This window comes from Oncorhynchus masou, chromosome 12 (assembly GCF_036934945.1).
Source record: "Oncorhynchus masou masou isolate Uvic2021 chromosome 12, UVic_Omas_1.1, whole genome shotgun sequence".
NCBI lineage: Eukaryota > Metazoa > Chordata > Actinopteri > Salmoniformes > Salmonidae > Oncorhynchus > Oncorhynchus masou.
The window spans coordinates 28,956,503-28,982,791 of record NC_088223.1 but is presented as its reverse complement, the minus strand read 5'-3'; the positions used below and the strand labels follow the sequence as shown (position 1 = coordinate 28,982,791).

Genomic DNA, 26,289 nt, shown 5'->3' with positions numbered 1-26,289 from the left:
TGTTACAGGCCACAATATCTTTAAGACTCAGATTGATGATTTACACAGTCCCAAAGAGCAGATAGAAGTGAAGGGGGAGGCCATGTGAAGGAGACCCAGGTGATGGAGAAATTAACCAGTGTCAGTGTGAATGTCTGTCTGGATTTTAAAACCCAGCCAAAAGCAGTCAGGGGCTGACTTGTCTATTGCCCAGTCTTTTTGATGTGCTCCAAGCAAGCTTTTAGGGAACAGATTCAAGCAGGGTTGCATCACAGGTCCTAAATGTTTTTTTTGCCAATTACAACCACAGTACCAGCTGCTCAGCTTGCGCTTATTAACAGAAACAAGCTTCCTGCCATCCAGGACCTCTATACCAGGCAGTGTCAGAGGAAGGCCCTAAAAATGGTCAAAGTCTACAGCCATCCTAGTCATAGACTGTTCTCGCTGCTACCGCACGGAAAGCGGTACCGTAGCACCAAGTCTAGGTCCAAGAGGCTTCTAAACAGCTTCTACCCCGAGCCATAAGACTCCTGAACATCTAATCAAAATGGCTACCCAGACATTTTGCATTGCCCCCCCCCCCCCCATTTTTTACATCGCTGCAACTCTTACCATCTATGCTTAGTCACTTTAATAACTCTACCTACATGTACATATTACCTCAACTAGTGCCCCCACACATTGACTCTGTACCGGTACCCCCGTGTGTGTGTGTGTGTGTGATATATCTATTAGTTTTGCCATAGTTATTTTACTGCTGCTCTTTAATTATTTGTTACTTTTATTTCTTATGTTTTGTAACTGCATTGTTGGTTAGTAAGCATTTCACTGTAAGGTCTACACCCATTTTATTCAGCGCATGTGACTAATACAATTTGATTTTGACATGTGGAGGCAATATCACATAGGGTTTCTTTATTACAGCCTATTACATGACAAACAATGTATAAACAAAGCACCAGTTAATTACGTTACTCTCTATTCTGACAATGGGACGGACCAAGTGTAGCCGGTGACTTATTACATTAAATGGAAGCCTATGTCTGTATATGGTCCGCAGGAACAATCACCTCTTCAAGTGATCAGATACCTTTCCTGTAATCACAGTTTAGGACAGCTTAACAAGGTATACAGGGAGGATCAGAGCAGCTCTTTGAACTGAGAGAGAAACAGTCAGTGGGATTGTTTGTTCATTGAAGCGGATGCAACCAGACCCAGGGCTGGATCAGGACCTGACAAAGTTGATTACCAGAAAGGGCCAATCCCATGAAGATCACTACAGCATTGAACAGTCAACGCAGCAACACAGAATTATGTGGTCACCCAGCTTGTGAGGAGTAGGTGTGGTCCTGGAATATCATAGCAGGAAATGGGTAGGGCGGTGAGTGGTAAGTACAGCACTTTGGAATGTAGTAGTCCCTGAACAAAGTCTCCTGACCAAAATAAAAAGAACTCCTCCCTGCTGCCCACGTGACTAACCTGAGCAGAAACAAGGTAGGGTTGCGTTCAGCTATTCAAAACGTTGCGGAATGTCCAGATAGAAATACAGTGGAGGCCGGTAAGTATTCACACCCCGGGACTTTCATTTTTTTTTGTGTGTTACAAAGTGGGATTAAAATGGATTTAGTCTTTAAATATCTATTTTTTTTTACAATGTACACAAAATACTCAAACTAAATTTGAACATTTGTAAAAATAATAAAAAAAACAATAGTATTTCTTGATTAGATAGGTAACCCCGAGTCAATACAATTTAGAATTACCTTTGGAGCTGTCCACACCTGGATTGTGAAACCTTTGTCCATTATTCTTCAAGCTCTGTCAAATTGGTTGTTGATCATTGCAAGACTGGGGCTCCGAGTGGCGCAGTGGTCAAAGACACTGCATCTCAGTGCTTGAGGCCTCACTACAGACACCCTGGTTCGTATTCAGGCTGTTTCACAACCGGCCGCGATTAGGAGTCCCATAGGGCGGCGCACAATTGGCCCAGCGTCGTCCGAGTTTGGCCGGTGAAGGCTCTCATTGCAAATAAGAATTTGTTCTTAACGGACTTGCCTAGTTAAATAAAATAAAAAGTGAAAGACAACCATTCTCAGGTCTTGTCAGATTTTAGACAAAAACCAGGCGACTCAGGAACATTCCCCATCTTATTGGTAAGCAAACCCAGTGTAGATTTGGCCTTGTGTTTTCGGTTACTGTCTGATAAAAGGTTCATTAGTCTCAGTGTCTCGTGGAAAGCAGACTGAACCAGGTTCTCCTCTAGGATTTTGCCTGTGCTTAGGTCAATTGCATTTATTTTTTATCCTGAAACACTACCCAGTTAACACTTGAACTGCCGTAGGCTACATTATGATTTAAATTATCAGCCCACAAAACAGCTATGACCTGATCCTTCCCTGACTTTTCCTTAAAAAGGTTTCTATTTTACACTGCTCATTTGTCAGAATTGAAAATCACACACTGAAAAGCCCTTGTACCGGTTTTTCCTCACACCTATTCCTAACTTAAAATCAGCCAACAATGTGCAGTAGGACTTTGGAACCCAGCCAGGCACTAATGCAGTCTCTCGCTCTTCACTGAATGAATGACAAATGGATAATTGTGCACCTTACTTCACAATTGCATTTAAATTAGACCTAACTGAATAAGGAGGGGAAAGAGGTTGATTTCATTTAGAAACAATGAGTTTGTGTTATGCCTATTAAAATCAGCAGTAAATCTTTTGACCGCATGCCTTGCAGGTTGATACCATTCTCTTTTATGATTTAATTTGTAAAAAGAAGCTGTTATGGGACTGTTTTATTTACTATAACTCTATTACTAATCAAATGTATTGGAATGGAAACAAAAACATGCTACATATTGCAGTAGGCCTTTAGAATAATGCAAAACATATACTTGACTATCTAGCAAAGCAAACGATGCCAGCCCACTTAATGAATGGCAAATGGGCAATAATTGTGTAAGTTACTTCACAATAGAATTTAAATTAGGACTGTAGTAGTGTGATGATGAGGAGTGTGAACAATAGTGTGATGATGATGAGCTGCCTATTTATCAGCGTTGGCGCTCAGTTTAATAATTTGATGGCACACCTTGCAGGTTGATCCCATTGTTACGTTCCCCAGTTTATGTGTTGTAGTTTGTGTATTTGCATGTGTTTATTTCAGGAAATGGCTTCCTGAAATCCCTCAAGCAGCTGATTGGTCGACTCCATGGCTAATTGGAGAGCTGACCCCGCCCCCTCGTCAAGACGCAGCTGTCTCCAATTACCCATTCATTCTGAAGCTGTATAAATGCCAGTGTTCTGTTCAAAAGAGAGAGATTTTGCTGGGAGGTCATTGCAGAGATTTTGCTAGAGAGATTTTGCTAGAGATTTTGCTGGGCTGTCATTGCAGAGATTTTGCTAGAGAGATTTTGCTAGAGATTTTGCTGGGCTGAGAGTTGGTATGTTTTGTGAATTTGTTGCTCAGATAGAGCTTATTTGATGTCCTTTGTTTCTTAGTTTGTTTGTGAAATTGTTTAATATTCTGTTTCATTTGTTCCCAGGGGGGAAGGCACCTAGGGAGTGCTTAGACAAGAGGCCCGCGGGCATACATATACCCGTAGCATATTCGCTGTCTAGGCACACTAGGTAAGACCTGGGCGGACCACCCCCTTGTATTTTGGTTAGGGCACCAGGTGGTGCTAAATTAGGTAAGTAGTGGGTAGGCAGGTAAGATAGGAGAGGGGGGGGGCTTTGAGATTTACTTTCTTTGCTTCCGTCCAGCCCCTTTTCCCCATATTACCGTGTGAAGGAATAAAGTCCTGGTAAACGGTACCACATCCTGCCTGTTATTCTTTCTTGCACCTACAGTCCATACCTTTTTCACTTCACGGAGAGTTTAGTTGTAGCAGGGTGTTGCGTTCACTCTTCATAGAGGCGTGCGTAACACCATTCTGATGTTTTACATTGTAAAAAGAAGCTGTTACAAGAATGTTTTATTTACTGTAACTATTACTAATTTAATGTAAAGGAAATGAAAACATGCCATGTGTTGCAGAAGGCCTTTAAAATAATACAAAACATCCTTGACTCTAGCCAAGTTGATGAGGGGGAAACAAATGATGCCAGTCAACCTGCACATTGAAATTACACAAACTAATTTCACACATAAGAGTTAACCTATATACAAGGTTAAATCGACAATAACCTGATGAGTGACAACATTAGGAAATTCATTGTCAAATTATGCATGAAGAGAAGGGCGCATATTGTAATTGACAGATGTGGGGAAAGGAGCATTGCTTTATTAAATCCTCCTTCAGTCACATGCAGGTAAAACATTGATTGCTCTGGCTACTATAAGCAAAAACTAATAACATAATCGTAAAATTAAAATATGCTATTCTGTCAATTAATGGGTGCTAGAAACCAGATAGAAACTGATAATGGTGCATGTGACTTCAGTAAAATGTTGGTTCGCCGCCAGTGTCGAAACCAGGGCTTTTCATATCTGGGGAAAGATGAGACAAGGCCAGCGGTTGAGCAACTGTCCGAGACTGTGGCTCTGAGACTCGGGGAGTCTTACATGGGCAAAGGCAGAAATGTGACCACGGACAACTTCACATCAATTTCCATGGCAGACAAGTTGATTGCATAGACTAGCCTGCTCGGAACAGTGAATAAACAAAAGCGGGAGTTGCCCCCCTCTGCACAAAAGATACCAGCGGAGGTGTACTGCACATCAGTGATGGAGAGTGGTAAAGCAACACTCACAGTGTACAGATATTTAATAAGAGTGTTTGCATCCTCAGCACCGTGCCTCCCACTGGATCTGGCATGTGACAATTACAAGCATTCCATAACATAATGCAGCCACAACTATGCTTGAAATTATGGAGTGTTGTATTGCATTTGCCCCAAACATAACACTTTGTGTTCAGAACAAAAAGTGAATAGCTTTGCCACATTCTGTGCAGTATAACTTTAGTGCCTTTTTGCAAACAGGATGCATGTTTTGGAATACTTGCATTTTGTACAGGCTTCTTTCTTTTCACTCTGAATGAAGTTAGTACTGTGGAGTAACTGCAATGTTGTTGATCCTTCCTCAGTTTTCTATCACAGCCATTCAACTCTAACTGTTTTAAAGTCACCATTTGCCCCATGGTGAAATCACCGAGCGGTTTCCTTCCTCTTTGGCAACTGAGTCAGGAAGAACACCTGTCTCTTTGTAATGACTGGGTGTATTGATACACCATCCAAAGTGTAATTAATAACATTTACATTTACATTTAAGTCATTTAGCAGACGCTCTTATCCAGAGCGACTTAATAACTTCACCATGCTGAAAGGGATATTCAATGTCAGATTTTCTCTTTTCCCATCTACCAATAAATAGGTGCTCTTCTTTGAGAGGCATTGGAAAACCTCCCTGGTCTTTGTGGTTGAATCTGTGTTTGAAATTCACTGCTTGACTGAGGGACCTTACAGATAATTGTATGTGTGGGGTACAGAGATGAGGTAGTCATTCAAAAATCATGTTAAACACCATTATTGAACAGAGAGTCCATGCAACTTTGCACATTTTTACTCGGGAACTTCAGGCTTGCCGTAACAAAGGGGTTGAAAAATCTAGAAAAACATAATCCCACTTTGACATTATTGTGACAAATAATCTCAATTGAATACATTTTAAATTCAGGACGTAAAAACAACATTTTGAAAAGGTCAAGGGGTGTGAAAACTTTATGAAGGCACTGCATGTCATGTAGAACAAAGAAGCCCTCTGAAATGTAGAATAAGGACTCTTGTCTGCAACGTTCATCAACATGTGCCGAGTGAACATGGGTCCAAATCTCAAACAGGAAGTCAAATCTTTGACCAACATACAGTGGTTCCTCCTTTAAAAGTTGCAGCGTACTGTGGCGCAGCTTGCTTGATGCCTCAGAATTCTATGCCACATTATTTAAGTGTGAACCACTGGTACCATTAATGCTAGTTAGGGCCAGAGGGCATCTTTGAGAAGCATTTGGTAGCCTGCAATAATAGCTGTATTAGAGATTGCGGGCACGCGGGAGACTGGGGTTCAAATCCCCGACAGGCAGGAAGGAGTAGGCAGTCCTCGTAAATAAGATTTTGTTTTTAACTGATTCCATATGTGTTATTTCATAGTTGTGATGTCTTTACTATTATTCTACAATGTAGAAAACAGTAAAAACAAAGAAAAACCCTGAAATGAGTAGCTGTGTTCAAACTTTTGACTGGTACTTGCTTAATTAATATTAGGTTTGGGTTTCCATTAGGATGGAACGTAAAATATGGCGCTGTACAACGTGACGGTCGGGAGTACAGTACTGGTCTATTTAGCTAAAGAATACAGTGTCCTGTAGGCACGCTGAAGACCGGGGTTCAATTCCCCGACGTGGAGGAAGGAGTAAGCTGTCCTTGGAAATAAGAATTTACCATCCACTCCCGGAGCCCCATCCACAAAGTATCAAAATACAGAGAGGTGTTGGTAAAGGTATATTGTTATGCTAATAGCCCATAATGCTATTATAATAATGTTCATATGCTGTCCAGGTCAGGATTACCAAAACATTTCTTTATTAAAAGACTATCAGAAAGAAAGTTGGTACTTATTTATTTTGATCTAAAGCCATGAATGAGTGAGTCACTCAGCTTTATATAGGTGCCAGCTATATGACTGTCATCAACTTGATAATATATAAAGATGAGGTTATTTAGTTTTCAAAAACACAAAAGAGAGCAATTGTAATCTGAATAAAGGCAAAAATATTTGTAAAGGCAAAAACATTTATTTCTGTTTTAGAGAGAGATAAATGCTGGGCCAATTGTGCACCACCCATAAAGGCCAAAATATAGCCCTGCTAATAGCCATAATAGTACGTACAACGTAACCGTGTGTTTGAAAAGTATTTTCCAGTAAGCAACAATTTGCTTACCTTCATTAGAAAACTTTGTTCCAATATTTCTGTAATTCAGTGATAGTAATTCATTATGGATCCATAACTAAATAAACATCAGCATTTTGAAAGAGTATTTTTATTATTTTACTAACGAAAGAATAAAGATGTCATTATTAATTACATTGTTTTAGTTTGAACCTGCAGACTGGCACTAAGAACAGAACAGTGGGAACGTTTCCCTAGTCAGCGCCATTATTAGTGTAATGCCCCTAAAGTGTTGTCAGTGTGGCGGTCAAACCCCTCCCCCCCTTCCCCATGGGCTCGGTCGGTCTTCTGTGCGTGGCTCTGCAGCCCATCCTGTGCCCTCTGCTCTCGCGCCTTGAACCTTACGCACTTTCAGTGGACACAGCTGGAGAACTTCAAGGCAGTCCCATTGTGTGCCACTCGGGAGCCATGACCAATATATATTGTCCTGCTAATAACAGGGTTAATAATATATCTGAGAATATCAAATGAGATTTTATATCATTCTAAATTAATAATAATCACTTTGTTGAAAAAATAAATAATTGGAAATGATTTTATTTTCAAATAATGTAAAATGAGCGAGAAAAAGGCCCTTCTTGAACATGGACAAGACACTGTTACTAATTTGTAAATAAAGCCCGTTTGTGATTTATAATTTTTTTTAGAGGGAGAAAAACCTACAGTCATCTCATGAGTCTCCCAGTCAAGGCCGCCATGGGTATTGAACCAACATCTGTAGCAACACAGCTTGCACTGCTATGCAGTGTCTTAGACCATTGTGCCACTCAGGTGCTGTACAATGTGACCGGACGGAAGTGGCATACAATACTACAGTATGAGCAAAATAATCCTAACAAAATACTAAAATGTTACACTAGGGTTTTTAATAAGTAATACTGAAGTCGTGCACAATTATCAGTTACTATTTAGGTTTATGTCACCCATTCATTGTCAGACACACAGTAGGACCCAAAAGCATAATCAGTGTCTAACTCCCTCGCGCTGGTCTGGAGTAATGAAGTGGTGACGCAGGGTACTGTACTAAACCACAAAATACCTCCAAGTCCCACGGCGTAAGCTCGCAACTTTTATCTACTGATGCACAGTATGTAAAGTAGAAAAGCCTCGGTGATACCGCTAGGTGTGATCGACTGGGTTTCCTTTTGAGGATATCCGACCGTAGTGTGCACACACCTTCAGCAAGTTGGGTTGGCTTATATACCCCCTCGTGTCAAAGTGAGGAAATTCAATGAAGCGGGGGTGTTAACTTCTTGAAGTTTGGAAAAATAACGTTCCCAAAGTAAACGGCCTATTTCTCAGTACCAGGTGCTAGAATATGCATATAATTGACAGATTAGGATAGAAAACACTCTGAAGTTTTCAAAACTGTCTAAATATTGTTGTATAACAGAACTGATATTGCAGGTGAAACCCTGAGGAAAATCCAATCAGGAAGTGCCTCTTATTTTGAAACCCTTCTGTTCCTTTGCATGCCTATCCTCCATTTAAAGGGTTATCAACCAGATTCCTTTTTCTCTGGCTTCCCTAAGGTGTCAGTCTTTAGACAGTTTCAGGCTTTTATTTTGAAAAATGAGCGTGAAAGATCATTGCGTAAGTGGATAGGTGGGGGCTCTCGGAGTGAGTTCTTGCGCTACAGAGTAAAGCCACCATTGTTCCTCCCGCTGTTATTGAAAAACCTAAACACTCGGTTGATATATTATCGAATATATATTTTTAAAAATACCTGAGGAATGATTATAAAAAACATTTCACATGTTTCTGTGGACATTATGAAGACTATTTGGAATTTCCATCTGCGATGTCGTGACCGCTCTTTCTTGTGGAGTTCTGAACGTAATGCGACAAACGTCGGTATTTTGGGAATAAAAATAATCTTTAAGGAACAAAAGGAACATCTCGTGAGTGAAAACATCCGAAGATCAAAGGTAAAAGGTTAATTTGATTGCTTTTCATGACCAAGCTTCCTGATGCTAAGTGTACATAATGCTATGCTAGGCTATCGATAAACTTACAAACGCTTGGATTGCTTTCGCTGTAAAGTATAATTTCAAAATCTGAGACGACAGGTGGATTAACAAAAGGATAAGCTGTGTTTTGCAATATTGCACTTGTGATTTTATGAATATTTTTTTGTAATATTATATGACTGTATGCTATTCAGCGGTTGCTGATGACAATGATCCCACGACAGGGATGGGTAGCGTCAAGAAGTTAAAGGAGGAACCACTGTATCAATCAGAAGGTAACAGCCCTGGCAAGGTGGTCAGTGAGCACGACTTGGACTAAGTAGAGCCCATTCTGGGCCAACAGCTAGGTTACTTACTCACTTCAGAAGACCATAGAGGCCTTGTAACGTCCCCAGTCAGTAGTAGTGTCTGGGATTCCTGTGATTACAGCCAAGTAGTGTCTGGGATTCCTGACTTCTGTGAAGGACTTGAATTATTTCTATATAAAAAGAGAAAAACAAAGTCAGTGAAGGTCAAACAATAACATATTCCTCATGGAAAACAGCCTGGAGGTGTGACTACTACTGCAGATTTGTATAGCGCTGTACTGTACTAGAGAGTGCTGACAACACTGAAACCCTCTGGGGCCGATAAAACGCATACAGATCAATATCTCTACCAAGGAGAAGGTCAGGGACGGTCACTAGGGACTAATACATCCAGACACATCATGACAACTTCACCTTGACAACATGAAAAACAAACCGCTTGAACTGATGAACCTAAACATTAACGTAGCTGCTGCACGTTGGAGATGTAAATAACCATTAGAACAGTCAGAACAGGCTAGGCCGTCCTGTTTCAGCTGCAGCAATCTCACGCATGGTCAGCTATGCTCTGTCTAACCGGTTTGGCAATGTCCCTGCAGTGAGTAGACACTGACACAGAAACATGTGATGTCATTCCCCATGGCAGTAGCAGTGTACGTCTGTACGCCACTTAAATTAGCCTAACTAATCCCCACTGCCAGGGCATTAGGCTCAGGTACCTGTGGAACGAGACAGAGCTTGCCAAGTATCTGCCTGTTTATTATGCTTGCTTATATTGAATGGCATAATCAGTAGACTGTTTTTTATAGGCCTACATGTATATAGCCAATGCCTTTGACCTTCACATGGATGCCCGAGTAAAGCCAATGTGAGGTTGCCTACAAATTGTTCACTACAGAGAAAGATCTGTGCTTCACTCAGTTCCATACTCAAAATTCCAAGCTGTGCATTAGGGCCTAGCGTATAGACTACTTCAACTCCCATGCAGACCTGGAGAGGTAGACAAGGCTAGCTTTTAAAAAGCAACAAATGACCTGTTATGAGCAGGCAGGAAAGGCAAACAAAATGTTCACCTGGCTGCTGCTCCTTTGTGTGGCCAATCTGAGAGTAAACTAGAGGTTAGACTAGGCCTCCATAATGCACAATAGGTCCTGGCCTGAACACTTGAAAAAGTAACAGATAGTCTCACACACACCTCGGTCTAGCGCCATTTAACTTAAAATGGTGAGCAGAGCAGGTAATAACCCATCTCTCTGTGCTTATTGGTATGTTTAGGTGTTTGACTGTTCAAGAGTCCTATGGCCTCTCTCTTGCATCAGGAAACCAGAACCTGACACAAAAAGGAATGAAGTGACAGGTGAAGGAAGCCAGATTTTCAGGTTTGGTAAGGTGATGCAGCCATGAGATTTTGGGTACTATCATCAAAATGAAAGTGCGTGTGTGACTGTGGGTGCTTCTTCGACTGTACCAATTACATACACACATTGCCTACATGGGCGACATGTAGCCTAGCAGTTAGAGCATGGGCCAGTAATTGAAAGGTTGCTAGTTCAAATCCCTGAGCCATTAAGGTGAAAGAAATCGGCAAATGTGCCCTTGAACAAGGCACCTAACCCTGATTGCGTCAGAATTGCCATTGATAATGCCAGACCCTGACCATGACCCTACTATCCGAGGGTGTCTCAGGGGGAGTTACGATAAGCAAAAAACACATTTACAATTCACACGTTTATAATACACACTTGTACAAGTGAGATCTAACAAATATAAGCACCTACCTAATTTTTGATGTTTTACTTATTAGGCTACAGATTAGTAATGCCACCTGTACCTGGCATTTGAAAAGTAACTTCTCAAACTGAACTGATGCAACAAAACGCCTACATCAGGCTAAAAATGTATACATAAATTTACTTCTGGTGCTAAATCAGCTGCTCTCCATTTTCATTGTGAGATAGCATTCATAAATATTGTAGAGAGCAACAACCAGTGCAGCTTATTCTGTACTCCCTGACATCTTATTAAAGGCTTGTTCCTAGAGCAGAGCGTAATGCTGCGAGCCTGGGAAGAGCTTGGAAGACCTGGGTGGGTACAATCACCCATTGTGTCGGGTTCATTCTGCAGCACTGGCCATGTCAACACACAGAGGGAGGGGGGGAGGGGGGCTTGTTATAATTTATTCATATAGCCAACTGACAGCAGAACAGTAACCATTAAAAGTCTGAAACAATGAACCACACATCATTAACTTTCCATTGGAAACAAATAGGCCCTAATTAACTACATGTAGGCCTATTAATCAGGTAGCATGGATGTGACGATGTGCTGAATTGGAAAGTGAAGAAATCTATCATTTTCTGTTCAGAAAAATTACATTACAACCTCCTCACTAAAACCATGGACTTGAACCCAGACTACAGCTATCCATCACCTTTTGCAGTGAAGTGTTAAAGCAGCCTATATAAAACAAAGTGAAACAATAGCCTTACCTTTAAAACAATTGAATAGCATACAATTGAGTACCTCGATCTGATAATCCGTTTCTTTCATCTTCTCTCTAAAGAACCGGACGACTCAGACAAACCCTGAGGTATCCTATTCTACAGAGCTGTTTACCACCTCCAGTCAGCACTGAAGGCACTTAACACTTGTTGGAACAAGCAGAAATGGTTGTAAAGGAATTCCTGAGAGGTATTTGCTCCTCTACTCTCTAAATGAGTGGAAACTAAAACACCCAGCAACATGACAGTCTTATGTTTTACATGGTTACACAAGCAGTCTCTTTTCAATTCAAATCACAACCGTAATGAAACCAGAGAGATCAAACTGAATGAGGCACAGGGTAATTAAACTGGAGAAACTAATAATGCTGAATGATAACCCTCAAAGGGTTATTACTGTTTGCTTTAGTCCTGCAACGAGTCATTGTTTACAGCCTGGCACCCTTGATCAACCAAACCTAAACTACTGTTTCACCAAAATAAAGTTTCCCATCAACAGAGGCATTTCCAATATCTCTAGGAACAATACTTACGATTTGGCATGTTGAACGTGTCCTTCGCTATCAAATAAGCATTTAAAATAAGTTTTATTTAGTCTCCCATTTTCTACCTGTGGGCTGCCATTACAGTCCATTCTAGACCACGCGAGAGTGAGCTACATTGAAATCACACTACAAGAGACCCTGGATAAAAACGGGTTTTAAACACTTCTTTGATAGCGAAAGACACATTCAACCTGACATTTATATTTTAGTCATTGAGCAGACACTTATCCATAGCGACTTACCGCGAGTGTATTTTCATCTTAAAATAGCTAGGTGGGATAACCACATATCAGTCATAGTTACTTTATTGAGTTAATTTACTTACTATCAGCAAAGTCAAGTGTGAGCGTTTGTTCACGAAATAGTAGAGGGGTGAATCGTAAGTATTGTTCCAAGAGATATTAGATATACCTCGACATGAAACGTTATTTTGGTGAAAACTAATAGTTCAGGTTTGGTTTATCAAGGACCCCAGAAATGAGCCATCTGTAAACAATGGCCCAATCTGTTTTTTTGCTGACATGATGATACACAATGTCCTGAAAACATTCCAACTGATGACTGTCGTAGACAAAATAGACCTAGCCCATTTAAAACAGCTTTTGTTGGCACGTGTGTGTGTGTGTGTGTGTGTGTGTGTGTGTGTTAAACTGCTTTTATGCCTATTTGATGGCATACAGATGGAAATAGTGTGAAATTGTGGTAAAAGTCAAGTCTATTCGGCCTTCAATAACCTATAAGATATTGTTGTTTTGGCACTTGGCATTACAGGTGGGCAAACCAGAGCAGGGCACTGACTGGGTCTATCATCAAGCAGAAATAACTAATACGCTAACTAACTTACCATCAACTTAGTATTTGGTCGGCAAAATGTTGACTGTGCTATTAACGTTATAGTGGCACAAAATAAGCGGCAAACGTGTTATGTTATGGAAAATGGGGTTGTGCATTGCACCCGACTTTACCTGGCTGGATAGCCAGCAAGCTAGTTGCACTAATTTATCATATAGTTACTGTAGCTGGTTAGCTATAAGAACATTTAGTCAGACAGAATAAATATTGACCTTACCTATAACGTTAATGAAAAGGCTAGCTAGCATGTTGATACACAAAACGTATGTGATATGATACACTGCTATAGTAAAAGTACTGGAACTTACGAGTAAAATAGCTGACGTAAGCAAGCAACAGGTGGCTATAGTAGTTCAGAGTTCCGGCTAATGTCTGAATGACTAGCTATTCACTAACCAGTTAAATACTTTCCTGACCTAACAATGAACACAATAATGCATGTTCTCAGTGAGACAGTTATGTATCTTGAAAAATAACATTTAATAGCTAGCTATGCACTTACCTTTGAAATATTGCTCCAAAAGCTGAGTCGCTCGACTTAACTCCCCGTGTTAGCTACAACGCCGGAACTAGTTAAAATATCCAGCTAATTTAGCTACCTAAAGTGCCAAAACTCAAGTAACAACTAATATAAGGTTACTATAGTGTATACATTTTCATTTGTACATAGACTGCTTAGATAGATATTAACTTACGTAGTAGCTAGCTACCAATTTGAAAACTGTGCCCAGAAATCGCTGTTGAAAGTGGACAGATTAGTGAGTCTGCACAGGCGCACTGAAGATGTAAAATGAGGCGCTCCACCTTTGCAGTGACCTGTAGGTTATTCGTTTTTTTTGCGGCCTACTATTGTAGATAGATGTGCTTTCCAAACACTGAGAATCAAAAGAAAGAATGCACTGGAAACAAACGTATACATCGAGGGTAGAAATGTTTAGCTAAGCTCGTACAAACAATGCGGCCACTCCGAGGATGGACTGGTAATGAAATGTCACGTAAAGTTTGACACCACAAAATGTTTGTTTGACTGTGAGGTGCATTGTTAGTGTTCGCTGGACCACGGAAAATAATATCTCTTCCCATCCCCAAATGACTGGAGTTGATTTCAAAATCATAACTGACTGTATGATGATAGGCCTATCCTAACAAGCGATAGATGGGGGTGAGGGCCACAAAAAAATATTAACTCATCATGAGAGGGCGCAGTTACTCGTGGGTCTTCCCACATTCACTGTGCCCTTGAGCAAGGCACTTAAACCCCCCATGCCTCTCCAAAATCCTATGTATGTATGTGTCTTTCGGAGGGGGTAGGGTTAAAAGCGGAAGTACAATTTTGTTTGGACCTTGTGTGCAATTGATCAATAAAGTTATCTTAATGTGATATGATTGCATTGTCGAAGCTAAAATGCTTGTTCTTCAGCTGTCAAAAATGTGAGTACTCTGATCTCTGCTGGTCATTATTTGAAATTGCAGGGTAAAGATAAGGCCACACTTTACTTGGGCTGCCACCTACTGGATTATTTAGAAATACCAGCACGATCTGACAGGGAAACGAGGGAGAGCGGGAAGGACAGTCCTGCTCAAAAGTAGTGAACTATATAGGGACTAGGGTGCCGTTTGGGAAAGGTACCATTGCACAGCGAGAGTGGAAAGACCTTTGTGCTATTTCACAAAAAGGCTTGGCTATTTTATTGTACAGGAACACATTTATTTTATTGTACATCAACTGGGGCGGCAGGTTAGCCTAGTGGTTACAGCGTTGGACTATTAACTGGACGTTTGCAAGTTCAAATCTCTGAGTTGACAAGGTCTGTCATTGTGCCCCTGAACAGGCACCTATAACCCACTGTTCCTAGACCATCAATGAAAATAAGAATTTGTTCTAAACTGACTTGCCTAGTAAAATAAATCTGATGTATCTCATCTCCAATAAAAGAAGGGCAATGTGTTTGTGTGAATGATGGCACTGTCCTGCCAACATCTTTGCTTCCTCTACTGGCTCCTGAGTGGAGCAGCGGTCTAAGGTACTGCATCTAAGTGCAAGAGACATCACTGCAGTCCTTGGTTTCAATCCATGCTGTGTCACATCTGACTGTGATTGGAAGTCCCATAGGGTGGCTCACAATTGGCCTGGGGTAGGCTGTCGTCATAGATAAGAATTTGTTCTTAAAAGGAATAGACACTTTTTTTCAATTTCGCCTAAAATGACATACCCAAATCTAACAGCCTGTAGCTCAGGACTTGAAGCAAGGATATGCATATTATTGATACCATTTGAAAGAAAGCACTTTGAAGTTTGTGGAAATGTTAAATTAATGTAGGAGAATATAACACAATAGATCTGGTAAAAGATAATACAAAGAAAAAAAACATGCCGTTTTTTTTGTACCAACATCTTTCAAATGCAAGAGAAAGGCCATAATGTATTATTCCAACCCAGACACAATTTAGCTTTTGGCCACTAGATGACAGCAGTGTGTGTCCGTTTTAGACTGATTCAATGAACCATTGCATCTCTGTTCAAAATGTTGTATCAAGACTGCCCAAATGTGCCTAATAGGTTTATTAATAGATTTTCAAGTTCATTATTGTGCACCCTCCTCAAACAATAGCATGGTACTCTTTCACTATAATAGCTACTGTAAATTGGACAGTGCAGTTAGATTATGAAGAATTTAAGCTTTCTGCCCACATCAGATATGTCTATGTCCTGGGAAATATTTGTTGTTACTTACAACCTCATGCTAATCACATTAGCCTACATTAGCTCAACCGTCCCGCGGGGGGACGCCGATCCCGTAGAGGTTTTAACTGACTCGCCTAGTTAAATAAAGTTTAAATTAAACAGAAACACTAGGCTCGAATCAATAGTCCTCTGTTCGCCAACACATATGACTGCACTTCTGCTTGAAATACAAACCAGTTGAGCCACCGAAAATGATGTGGGGTGAGCTTATCCGGTACAATTTGGAAACAGACCTGTTACATTTGCATACCCTCTACTCTCTGGATCAAGGGCATTTTAGATTGTACAGACAACATGGCAATTATAACCAGGGGTTGGAACCGGTTCAGGGAACAGAACTGAAAGCTGGAAATAGAACAACATTTTTTTGAGTAATATAAACAGTACCGAGAACGAAAGTGATCTCTAGTATTCTGGAACAGAACCTTTATGTTCAACTCTTGAGAACTGATTACTAATGTTAGTTTTTGTTCCAAAAATTTTTCTTATGTCTAGTATATAATTTCGTAATTCTGTGAAGTTATGATGTTAGTAATAGCCTAAATGACCAATTAAACGTGCTAACTGGTGAGGTAAAATAATTAGCTAAATGTAAAAACAATGTTTATTTCAAAGGTTAAAAAAATGAATGAAAAGGAACTATATGAAACATTACTTTGAGTGCGTTCGTAAATTCAATCTGGCTATCTATTCCAATTTCAAAGCACTCTCGTATGAGTGTATCAGAGCGCAGAATAACTGATAAATTTACGAACACGCAACACCTGTTGAATATAAATGTCAGCAAAAATAACGTTATTAAATTATTTCCAGCAGCACAGTTACAGTCAACGCTCTAGCTAACATGAGAACAGCCTAACCACATCTGCTAGGATGAGTAAAATTGTCAGAGTGAGGTGTTCTCTCATTTGTGTTTGGAAGTAGCTAACAAGCTCGCCAACTTTAGCCAGTTATTTCAAACCTTGCTTACGTTTGTGTACGATCACAAGTGTCTCTCTATTATGCGTTGGAATACTTAAGAACACATGAACAAAATTAAAATCACTTGGAGCTGATTTCCTGGTGTTTTTATAGTTGCTTATGTCAAACAATAAAAAAGAACTTGGGGGGTCAAATCAAACCACCTGCAGGCCAAATCCTGCCCGCAGACCACCAGTTGGGGAACCCTGCTGTACACCATCAAAGCATAGAGGTTTCCAAGCGCTTTTGATGGAATGATAATTTCCTCAATACTACTCTGACATCATACAGACTAGGGCTGGGAATTTCCAGGGACCTCACAATACGATATTATCACGATGCTTAGATGCAGATACTATATGTATGGCAATTCTCACTATTCTACATGTGTTGTGATTCCATACTGTGATTTTATTGCGATTCAATGTTCCAAACATATTGCTCACGATATGTCTGCTGCAGAGGGACAAATTCGAGCCATGAGAAAGCAAGTTTTGATCAGTCATGGAAATAAAATGCTCAAAACAAATTTGCTCCCTATTTAAAAACATTGGCCTGAGAGGCTCACAGGGATATTAGTATCCACAGTGCTCCACCAATTATCAATTTTTCAACTTAAAACTGCAATATGTATCTTCTTTGATGACCCGACCAAGTTTACATAGCTATTTCAATGCTTCCCGTTAAGATTCATTATTTCCATCTTAATATAGATTTTGTACACCATCTTCAAACAGCTAAAAATAGACTGAACAAAAATATAAACACAACATGTAACAATTTCAAAGATTTTACCGAGTTACAGTTCATATAAGTAAATCAGTCAATTGAAATAAATTCATTACTCCCTAATCTGGATTGCACATGACTGAGAATACAGATGTGCATATGTTGGTCACAGATACCTTAAAAAAAAGGTAGCGGTGTGGATCAGAAATCCAGTCAGTATCTGGTGAGACCACCACATGGGACCAACACTTTACATGTTGCGTTTATATTTTTGTTCACTCTATAACGTTGAATCATCTGCATACATAGACACACAGGCTTTGTTTAAGGCTAGTGGTAGATCATTAGTAAAAATAGAGAATAGTAATGGGCCAAGACAGGTTCCTTGTGGAATACAACACTTTATATGTTTTACCCCAGAGAAGCTACCATTAAAAAAAGTATCTGTGTTCTATTAGATAGAAAGCTTTCCATCCATGACATGGCAGATGATGGTCAAAAATATATATTTTTTCATTTTAACAAATGATGGTCAACAATATCGAAGGCTGTACTGAAGTCTAACAATACAGCTCCCACAATCTTCTTATTACTCTGAAATTTGTGTCAGTGCAGTACATGTTGAGTACCATTCCCTATAAGCATGCTGTTAGAGCCAGTAAAGGGTGCTTTACCATTTTGGGGTAACACGGTGCTATCACTTTGGCTTCCCTCCAGGTCTGTGGACAAACCCTTCCCCAGACTCAGATTAAAGATGTGGCAACATTGTCCACCACCATTCTCAGAAGCTTTCCATCTTGGTTGTCAATACCAGATGGTTTCTCATTATTAATGGACAGCAATAATTTTTCCACCTCACTAACTTTACAAAATTTAAAACTACAATACTTTTCTTTCATTATTCGGTATTTTACACATGAATATGGTGGCTCACCGTTTGTTGTTGGCATTTCATGCCTGAGTTTGCCCACTATGCCAATGAAATTGTCATTAAAATAAATAGCAACATCAGAAGGTTTTGTGATAAATGAGCCATCTGATTCAATGAAAGATAGGATTGAATTATTCTTTCTGCCCGTAATTTCATTTAAAGTACCTCAAAGCTTTTTTCCATCACACTTTATTAATTACTGTGCATTTGGAATGTATTCATACCCCTTGACTTATTCCACATTCTGTTGTGTTTCAGCCTGAATTCAAAATGGATTTAAAAAAAACAAATTATCTCGCCCATCTACACACAATACCCCTTTATGACAAACTGAAAACATATATTTTTTAATTTTTGCAAATGTATTGAATATTAAATACAGAATCTATATTTCATTTACATAAGTATTCACATCCTGAGTCAATATATGTTAGAATCACCTTTACCAGTGATTACAGCTGTGAGTCTTTCTGGGTAAGTCTCTAAGAGCTTTGCACACCTGGATTGTACAATATTTGCACATTATTCTTTTTGTAATTCTTCAAGCTCTGTCAAGTTGGTTGGTGATCATTGTCAGCCATTTCCAAGTCTTGCCATAGATTTGCAAGCCAGTAACCAGGCCACTCAAGAAGATTCAAAGTAATCTTGGTAAACAACTCCAATGTATATTATTGTCCTGCTGAAAGGTGCATTTGTCTCCCAGTGTTTGTTGGGAAGCAGACTGAATCAGGTTTTCCTCTAGGATTTTGCGTGTTCTTAGCTCTATTCCATTTCTTTTTATCCTAAAAAAACTCCCTAGTCCTTGCCAATGACAAGCATACCTATAACATGATGCAGCCACCACCATGCTTGAAAATATGAAAAGTGGTACTCAGTGATGTATTGTATTGGATTTTCCCCAAACGATCTAGAAGAAAAAGAAATGCACACCTATTTAGGCGAGGTGCTGGCTAGCGGAGTAGAAAACTTGAAAATAAAAGAGCCGCACACTCTAGGAGCTCAGATGCAAAAATGTAATTACTAACGTTTCGACAGCCAAGCTCTCTTCATCAGGGTATAATCACAAACACTGCGGGATGACTCGTTTATGTAGTGTCAAAAGACACAGGTGTCTGTAATCATGGCCAAGAGTGGCCTAATATCATTGGTTAATTATCAAATATTAAAATGTCATACAAAGAACAGCATACAAACAACAAATGGATAGCATACGATCATAGATTAATTTGACTACACAAGCTTACAAACAATTACAATGGCAAAGTCACAATAATCAAAGAATGGCTTCAGATCAAAGTCTACGTTGAGACCGGGGGGTTCTTTAAGTTAAAGATCCAGGCAGCCTCTCGTTTTAACAATAAATTATCAAGGTCACCCCCTCTCCTAGGGAGGGTGACCTTGGGAGGATTTTCCCCAAACATAAAGCTTTGTATTCCAGACATAAAGTTAATCTTTTGCTACCTTTTTTGCAGTTTTAATTTTGCCTATTGCAAACAGGATGCATGTTTTGGAATATTTTTTTTCTGTACAGGCTACATTACTCTATTGCTAACAAAACAAATTTGCTAACAAAAAAATAGCAAACAAAAAAATACAGAAATATAATAAAATTGCACAAATCCTATATCACACAAATACACAAATAGAATAACACCCATATAAAGAAGAGAACCTGACTATTACACTATTGCACTTCAAAATAGAAACACACAAACTAAATTGCACAACTAATTGCATTACTAATTGCATTAGTACTCTACAAAGTTAGAGGTGTGCTATTTGATAGATTCCCCCGCTCCCCATACCTCTGGCTTCCAGTGGGGAGACCTGAGGTCAACCTACCCCCATCTCGTACTTCTGAGTGGGAGACCTTCCCAGGCAGTAGCCTGCCTAGCTCACAAACTAGAATCAGGGCCATCACTCCGACAAGGTTAATTGACCCACATTCCCACACAGTGACATGATATCATTGACATGAAGTGCAAATGAGCGATAGAAAACCGATCGCGCAAATGTCACCATTCAGAATATATATATATATTTTTTTTGTGTTTTATCTATCATTATTATTATTATTATTTTTGTGTGGGTGCCCCATGCTGCCCTCCGCAAGATACCGCCCTGGTCGGATGCCCATGTTGCCTATGCCTAAATCCGCCACTGAATAGGTGCCCTTCTTTGCGATGCATTGGAAAACCTCCTTCCTCTTTGTGGTTGAACCTCCTTACTCTTTGTGGTGTTAATTGTATGTGTAGGGTACAAAGGGGTTGAATACTTATTGACTCAAGACTTTTCAGCTTTTGTCAAAAAAAATGTACTAACATAATTCACATGGGGTATTGTGTGTAGCCCAGTGACACTGGTTACAGTAAGAAGCTTCCTCTTAAGTGGACAGCTTGATGAATACCAGTCTATATTAAGGTCACCCAGAAAATAGACGTCTCTGTTAGCATCACACGCATAATCAAGCATTTCACACATATTATCCAGATACTGACTGTTATCACTTGGTGGCCTATAGCAGCACCCCAAAATAAGAGGCTTTAGATGAGGCAGGTGAACTTGCAACCACAACACTTAGACAACATTAGACATGAGGTCCTCTCTAAGCTTTACAGGAATATGGCTCTGAACATAAACAGCAACACCTCCACCATAGTCACTCCTGTCTCTTTGGTAGATGTTACATCCTTGTATTGCTAGTGCTGAATCATCAAATGAATTATGTAAGTGAGTTTCAGAGATGGTCAATATATGAGTGCATTCTCTGCTGACCAGTTTCACTACTAGCAGGAGGAATAAGTCACAGAAAGAGAAATTGTATTTGTGACCTTCTTTTTGGGCCCAGTTTATCCATGTTTCCCTCTTTCTCCCCATATCTAAAAATAGCAGTCTTTCCCTTCAGTTAGGGTGTATCTGGCTGGGGTCCCTGACCCAGGGGTGGGGGATGCAGAAGGATTTGGGGATAAGGATTTGGGAGATGGACAGGGTTATCCCTGTGTAATCGTCTAGACTGGTGTTGGTAGACTGGTGGCATTCCATAGGAAGTGGAGTTGGTTGGTTGATAAACAGATGGGGTGGTTGGTTGGGTGCACCCTGACCCCTCCGTACTGAGCTAGTCCAGATGTGAGGTATCCTAGACAGCGGTGTCACTCAACTGTACTGTAAGGCGGTGTCTCCCTCCATTCACCCCTCCCTCCATCTCTCCGCCCTCTGCCCTCTCACTGCCCTCTGTCAGATAACCTTTCTCTCCACAGTATTTTCTTCAGGGACAGCGAAATAGTTACAAACGAAAACACAATGATTGGAAACGTTTCCTGTCTCCTTCTAATGTTGAGGCTATTAATAAGATCAAACAGTCAGTCACAGGTAAGATTTCCATCTCTCTGTTGACTGCCATTGAACTATTCTTGCACACTTTTGGGGTATTTCTCCATATGGGCCTTGAATCCTTTTACAAGGTGTAGTGCTGTACCTGCACATGTTTCCTCTAAAAATGAGTGTTTTATGAATCAGTGTTGTGATTTAATAAAGAAAATACCCACATCTAATATTTAGAAACAGTTGAACAAACAGAGGAAATGTAGTACCCACCAAACAGACATACTATAAATATTCAGGCCATTTCATGGTGCATAGAATGGACACAATTACATGTAATGTTTGGCTCGGTTCTGCCAAATGTCTTAGAATATAAATAGGTCAGGAGATTATACTACAGCTGCTGGCTTGTCTCTCCTGGACACATTCATTTCCTGTGACTAATTGGGATGATTTGGTGAAGAATGTAGAATGCCATGGTTGATGGAGAATAGGTGTCACGAAGATGAATGGATGGAGGAGGAAGTTGGTTACTTATTTATGACACCCCCAGTCTCACCCCTCCTTAATCGGCCTCCACAGAATGCTGTCGTGAAGAAATAACGCTACCCAAATATGGACTTTTCTGAAGCAGTGTCAGATGTCATGCCATGTCCTCCTATCCCATGGAGCGTGGTCCCATCAGCTAAGTTTTGTGAGAAGACCGAATTTCGGGATGTCTCATGGTCTGAAAAACACTGCTTTAGCTCTGTCACCTTTCTCTAGCTTAATGAACGATTGGCCTACTGAGTACTATATAGATAAACCAATAGCCTATAGTTCTCAGGCTTTGGGGTCAAGTGTGCTAATAAGAATGATGTCTACAGTTTCTTCCTATCAATGTGTAATAGGGTAAAGCATTGTAAATACCCTCTTATAACTGAGTGTCTCAGTACTGTATAGTACTAGACCAGCATACCAGTCTTATCACAGAACAACATGCAAAGTTGGGGTGGCAGGGTAGCCTAGTGATTAGTGTGTTGGACTAATAACCGGAAGGTTGCAAGTTCAAATCCCCGAGCTGACAAGGTACAAATCTGTCATTTTGCCCCTGAACAGGCAGTTAACCCACTGTTCCTAGGCCAAATTTGTTCTTCGCTGACTTGCTTAGTTAAATAAAGGTTAAAAAAATAAAAGTAAACAATTACTTTTAAACGGTCACTTCTGAACAATTAATTGCCACATTGCAGGACTCACTGCAAGACCAAGACCCACTGAGAGACCTACTGCACTGTGCTCATGCATTCCTTTACATATTTATGTGGACTCCGAGACACAAAGACATTGTCAAACTCTCACCAATGCCAACCAAGAAATGCTTTTGTTCAGCTGAATAATAGAGCAAAATGACATGTGCAGAAGTCTTATACAGTATAACAACGTAGCTGGCAGGCATAAGCGTAAGCGATATGTGTTCAATATCAACGGCATAGGACAATCCCCTGGACCAGCTGGCCATCACTTATAAATCTCACAATGCTCAATGTGCGCTACATAGACTTTACTGGAGCCATCACAGACTCACCATACCATAAAGGTAAAAAAAAAAGACAGCTGAAATTTAGAGAGAAGGAGAAACAAGTGTACTGACAATAAACCTCACTCCTGTGTTCCTGTGTTACCTTGGCTTAAGATAGACGGAGGAACAATAAGATCAGCATTGTGGAAACAGGGTATTTATGATGGCAGTGAAACTAGATTAGCCGCTACTTCCATTTCCTTGTAAAGTAAAGACTAGTGTTGGATCATGATTCACAGTTATGACCCTGTTGATGTCCTTCAGAACAACCACATGACAATGGCCTTGATCAGAATAGATTCAAGTGATATCAGAACACAATAGAGCCACTGTCTGTCAAGCGCTTGTTTGTCATTAAAACCTTATCTCCAGTGATTCATTGTCAGTCGGTCGCCTCACGGATTACTTTCACTGCAATCAGAAGAAAGAATAAGTTCATTTATGACCACATTTGTCTAATGATGTCATTATCTTATATAATAACACATGTAATTTGTATAGCACTTTTCATAGCAGTGTTATCTCAAAGTTCAACATAGGCAAACATTTAAATAACTATGATGAAATCCAAAACAGAACATACATTTACAATATCTATATGGCTGGCATACTTGGTATCGACCACATTAGTAATGATGACAAACAATAATATCAGTATAGCTGTAACTGTTATGAGTGTTGTATTGGGGCTTTAAAGAGTAACATTATTCATGACGTAACATAAATTACTATTAACTGGTGTAGCAGTAGGAAATATCATGGGGTGGATGACACCTGGTCTAAATGAGAACATGAATTCTAATCTTGTGCGTCCGCTCAACAGGAATTTTATCTCTCACACAAACAATCTATTACGCAGTGTCTGACTAATCACCTGCTGAAACAAACTGCTGGAGATGTACGTCCTCCCTTCCCCAGTCCCTTCCTGTGTGGTTAACAATAGACACATGACCTCACCAAAGGACAATTGTATTAGTAGACAGAGAGAGTGATTCCTGACAGTTTTTTTGCCACATGATTTTGGAAACCGGAGACACAGCCTTGTCTATCATTCTGAAGACTTAAAAGTTTAAGACAATCAACCACTTGAGGGAGAGTAGCGCTTATCCTTCCTATTAAAATAACAAAAACAGTGGAACGATTTCTCTGGTGAATCAGATGGCACTAGGAGACAGACGGAGGACATGTTTGTAATGTCAGAGAGGACTTGCTGGAGCGTGCTGTGAGGGTGGTAGGATTACAGACAGAGTCCTGTAATGGATGGAGGACACTGATAGAAAGTTGGAGGAGAGCATTATAACACACTGAAGGAGGAGTATGTGTGGCATGACACTACACAGGAATTTAATCATAGAAACAGCACTCAAATACTTCTTCACAGAAACAATTGACGCAATGCTATTTGCTGAAAATCTAACAGTCCTGGGCCAGAATCTTGACGCTTAATCTGTTAAAACTTTGAATTCATATTCTCATACAGTACAAACTGTTGTACCTATGGACTAAATTGCTTAACAAGTTATATCAATGATCACAGTGTATTTTCCCATCACAATGGGCCATGGCTAACCAGTTCTCTATCTGATCGCCAAACTGGTCTCTTTTTCTTTCGTCAATATGCGTCAATTCCAGTCAACACTCACAGCGGCCATATTGTCACCCATATTGGCATAAAAGCCATGTCAATCAGAGTAGGCAGACAGGGGTGGTTGTGGTGTTTTAAGATAGATTAGACCTTCCTGTCCCAGTAGTTACGACACATGGTCTGTACATGGTTCCACATCCCAGGCAGTACAGACAACACCCACGTCACTGGAGAGAGTGGGTCTGACTGACGATTCATACGCAAAGACAGCCCCACTGACTGAGTCACAGAGAGACAGAGAGACAGACAGACTGGTGAACGAAACATGTGTGAGTTCTTTATGACATCTAGTAGGTATTTGTGAAGTTATTTATGATACAGTCATTAATACCATCAGTTGTAGTCTCTCATGTATGACGTCTGCACGTTTGTCTGAAACACAAAGCTAAATGATTTCACATTGTTAGTTTCGTATGAAGAAGGACAAAAAGGTGATTAGGTCAGAGGGTTTCAACATTAATGGTCTCATGGAGATGCTCAAGTAAATATGTTAGATACCTCCGACGTTACTGTAAGTTATATTTGTTTCTCTTCCTCTTACTAATCCAACAGGCTAACCAATTATGGAACGTTTCTGATCTTGCCCAGAACAGACAGGTAGCCAGAAAGCTATCCCGGTTTACTAAACGGTATCGGTTTCCAGTCCTTGTCATTGCTGACTCACAACCCTGGCAGTGGGAGATTGGACATGGAGATGAGCGCATGTTTGTCCATCATTGTCAGGGCCGTGTGTGTCTGCTCTCTGTTCAACCAAGGGAGGGTCTCACTAGAGTTTCGATAAAGGAAGCACTACCACTTCCTTATGTCTGACATCCCTATAGAACATTGGTTCCCAAACTTTTTATAGTCCTGTACCCCTTCAAACATTCAACCTCCAGCTGCGTACCCTCTCTAGCACCAGGCTCTAGCACTCTCAAATGTTGTTTTTTGCCATTATTGTAAGCCTGCCACACACACACACACTATATGATTAATAACATAAGCATAAGAATGAGTGTGAGTTTTTGTCATTACCCGGCTCGTGTGAAGTGACAAAGAGCTCTTATAGGACCAGGGCAGAAATAATAATATTGTAATAATCAATAATTTTGCTCTTTATTTAGCCATCTTACATGTAAAACCTTATTTGTTAATCAAAATTTGTGAATGACTCACCACAGGTTAATAAGAAGGGTGTGCCACACATTTTCCACACACAGTCTGTGCCTGTATTTAGTTCTCATGCAAGTGAGTGTCACGCCCTGACCTTAGTTAGATATCTCTGTTTTATATATATTTTGGTTAGGTCAG

At 40.1% G+C, this 26,289-nt stretch overlaps 1 protein-coding gene across 7 annotated transcripts in view; it reads right to left on the bottom strand.

Moving 5' to 3' along the window:
* phactr4a (phosphatase and actin regulator 4a) overlaps positions 1-13,872 on the bottom strand; it is a 54,806-nt gene extending 40,934 nt beyond the window's left edge. For 2 of the 7 annotated variants that reach the window (XM_064980133.1, XM_064980138.1), the window contains exons 1-2: positions 13,612-13,872; positions 9,260-9,381 (exon numbers count right to left, since the gene is read on the bottom strand). The gene's annotated coding sequence lies outside the window, so the exon portion shown is untranslated. Of the gene's footprint in view, positions 1-9,259; positions 9,382-11,700; positions 11,856-12,245; positions 12,319-13,611 lie in introns of those variants that run through there. The other 5 variants (XM_064980132.1, XM_064980139.1, XM_064980135.1 and 2 more) reach the window with 4 other exon arrangements.
* Positions 13,873-26,289: the final 12,417 nt, after the last annotated feature.